At 33.6% G+C, this 3,865-nt stretch overlaps 1 pseudogene; it reads right to left on the minus strand.

The window, feature by feature from the left end:
• Nucleotides 1-2,660: 2,660 nt before the first annotated feature.
• Nucleotides 2,661-3,865, minus strand: part of LOC143028120 (uncharacterized) — an 8,207-nt pseudogene continuing 7,002 nt past the window's right edge.

Raw genomic sequence — 3,865 nt, forward strand, 5'->3', positions numbered from 1 at the left:
TGCCGGGGGACGCCTTAGGCAAAACAACTGTTTTAAAACGTCATATTAAGTTAAAACCAGGAACACAACCTATCTACATACCCGCCTACAGAGTTCCTCACTCTAAATTAGCAATAGTAGATAAACTAATCATGTTATCACAGGATATTATTGAACATAGTAAAAGTGAGTGGAATTTTCCTTTGATTTTGGTGCCAAAGTCAGATGGTACTATGCGCCCAGTGATAGATTATAGGGAATTGAATAAGCACACCATTCGTGATAGGTTACCATTACCCATTATCGGTGACAAAAGAGGGGGTACAGTGGTGGCAGCGGTGGGATTCGAACCCACGCCTCCGGTGACATTTTGAGAAGTTTGGGAACTGAGAATAGATATTTTAGTACTATAGATATCAAATCAGCTTCTTGGCAAATAGAGTTGCATGAAGACTCAAGAGAGTTCACAGCATTTTCTACTTCAACAGGACATTATGAGTTCAAGAAAATGCCATTTGGGTTATGTAATAGTCCATTAAATTACATGAGATTAATGAATACTATTCTAGATGGATTGTTAGAAAACACTGCCAGTGTTTTTCTAGATGACATTTTAATAGTTTTTCAGACAGCAGTGGAGCACTTTAAGAAATTAGATTTGATATTCTCAAGACTAGGAGAAGCAGGGTTAAAAGTAAAACTTGAAAAATGTAAGTTCTTGCAAGACAGTGTCATTTACTTAGGACATAAGATAGACACACATGGACTTAGTACAGTGAATTCAAAGGTTGACGCTGTCAAGAAGTTTCCGATTCCGACCAATGTAGACAAGGTTAGGAGCTTTTTAGGTTTGACAGGATATTATAGAAAATTCATTCAAAGATATGCTGACATTGCTAATCCACTAAGTTCTTTGTTGAGAAAGGACTCAAAGTTCATATGGGGACCTGCGCAGCAAGAAGCTTTTGACAAGTTAAAAGATAAACTCATAAATTCCCCCATATTAATAATACCTGATTATGAAAAAGAATTCATTCTTTGTACTGATGCGTCTGACATAGGATTAGGAGGCATACTGATGCAAGAGAGAAATGGAACTTTGAAACCCATAGCTTACACATCAAGACTTTGTAATAGTGCGGAGAGAAACTACTCTATAACAGAAAGAGAAACTTTAGCAGTAATTTATTCTTTGGAAAGTTTTAGGGATATGATACTAGGATATCCAATCAGAGTTTGGACTGATCACACAGCTATTCAGAACTTATTTAAGCATAAGAATCTTAGAGGCAGACTTGCTAGATGGTTTGCGATACTCCAGTGCTACGAGGTTCAATTTGAGTATATTCCGGGTAGAAGGAATTTAGCAGATGCACTTTCTAGAAACATTAGTCAACCAATGACTGGGACTGGGTTGATTAATTTTGTTTGTAGTATAGAAGAATTAGTAACTTTAGATGAGGAAATGCTAATAAGAGAACAGAGAGATGATGAGACATGTGATTCATTAATCAAGCATTTGATGAACCCAAGAGGAGATCCTCCAAAGCTACCAAAGGGGTATAAGATAGAGGAATTTCATTTGATTAATGGAATTTTGTATAGGAAAACAGTTGTAAGTGGGAAAGATATTTCTAGAGGTCAAGTAAATCAGTTGGTTATACCACAAACTCTTGTAAATGAGATATTGAAGTTACTTCATGATAGTGATTGTAGTTCACATCCAGGAAAGGATAAAACTTATAGACAAGCACAACTTAAATACTTTTGGCCAGGTATGAAGAAATCTATATATGATTATATAGAAAAGTGTGTAAAATGTGTTCAGGTGAAAGGAAATACACCAAAACCTCCTCCTATACTCACCTATCCCATTCCACAGAAACCTTGGGAAAGAGTTCACATTGACACATTAGAATTACCCATGTCTGAGAATGGTTATAAATATCTCTTTGTTGCTATTGATTATTTTTCAAGATTCTGTATATTACACCCCATAGTCAACAAGAAAGCTGAAACTATTGCTTCAGTAATCTATGATCAGATAATCTGTAATTTTACTACACCTAATATCTTAGTTTCAGATAATGGAACTGAATTTAATAACAAAATCTTGGAAAATTTATGTAGTGTATTCCATATCAAAAAAGTAAATATCCTAGTGAATCATCCTCAAAGTAATGGAATAGTAGAAAGGTTAAATAAAAAAAATAATTATATGCCTTAGAACTCTAATAAGTCCTCATAGTGTAACTTGGGATACTTGGATTCCTTGTGTAAAGTGTACCCTGAACAATTAAATTAATGTAGCAACAGATGATACACCTCATTTTATAATTTTTGGGGAGGACAAAACTCTGCCATATGAAATGTTGACTGCAGAGCAGAAACCCATATATAATATTGATGATTATATATCAAATAGGATAAATACTTTTCAAAGTATTCACCAAAGAGTTAGGAAACATATGCAGGTGTATACACAAGAGATGAAAGAACAACAACACAAAATAGCTCATAAACTAGAATTGAAAATTGGAGATTTAGTAATGGTCAAACTAACTTCACCCAATAATAAACTTTCACCAAGGTACACTGGTCCATATAGGGTAATTGATTCTGCAGGTGGGAACAAATTTAGACTTAAACATTTAGAAACAAGAGGAGAATTGATAGGACACTTAGATGATTTGAGGAAAATAAGTTTGCAGATCTATGAAGATGATTCTTATGATACCCTGTGTATTAATGTTGAGAACCCTGAAGAGTAAAGGGAATATTTTGACAATATTCTTGATAAATTGAATATTAATCTTGATGTATTTTACAGATAGTATTGCTTTGTATGCACTTGGGATGGGAAACCTAAACAACTGGAACTTGGTGTCAAGCAGATACATGGAAACCTAGGATCTGCTGTGGTCAGACTTGGAACCTTAAGGACCACTCACATGAGCATACACATGAGTATTGTGTGTTGAAAATAATATATGAATATATGAATATTGAACAAGAAGAGACACTCAAAACTCTAGATTAGTGAGTTTTGCAAATTAATTGCTATCATCTTTGAAAAGATGATAAACCATTGAAAGTTAGTGTTCATAGTGAATTTTCCAATCAATTACATCCCTTCTGTAGATAATCTAAGAGAAAGCATGGTCTCTAATGATAAATTAAATGATTGTAAAAGAGTTAATAAGAATATTTATCTTTGTCATTCTTCTCTTTTTGTGTTCCGTGAAGCTTCACATGAATTCTCTGGTTAGGAATGTGTCTGTTATGAACAATTGCCATTATAAAAAAAAATGTAGACCAAATTCCTCATTGTAACATACAAGGATCTCATTATTTGTTTTTTCTTAACAAGACAAAGGTATCAATCAATTGTCCCGGGTTGAGTCCTAAATTGGATTTGGTTGAAGGTCTTATCTCTGTATTTGATAATTGTGAATTGCATGGAGACACTATTTCCACAATTTCTAATACCCTTAATACAATGCATTTAACAGATGATTCATATATTTCAACCTTCAACTTCACATTGCCTGAAAACTCACCTCCTTTGAAAATTAAGAGAAGACCATTGTCAAGATCTCCCTCAAATGAATCTCCTAATGCAACTATTATTCTCGGTGTACTTTTTTCTTCAATATTTTTGTCTGCAATGATTTCGATCGTTGTATTCCGCAGATTGACTTTGTCAAAACCCATTAACAATGTATCAGCTTAACAATTAATTGCTATCATCTTTGAAAAGATGATAAGACCATTCACAATTGAAAACTAGTGTTCTTAATGAATTTTATGCCTTATATATTGACATGCATGTTATTCACATTTATATGTATTATGTTTATGTATGATTCACTATTTATTGCATGAA

The sequence above is a fragment of the Oratosquilla oratoria genome, chromosome 9 (assembly GCF_046742065.1).
Source record: "Oratosquilla oratoria isolate Oo_2021 chromosome 9, ASM4674206v1, whole genome shotgun sequence".
Lineage (NCBI taxonomy): Eukaryota > Metazoa > Arthropoda > Malacostraca > Stomatopoda > Squillidae > Oratosquilla > Oratosquilla oratoria.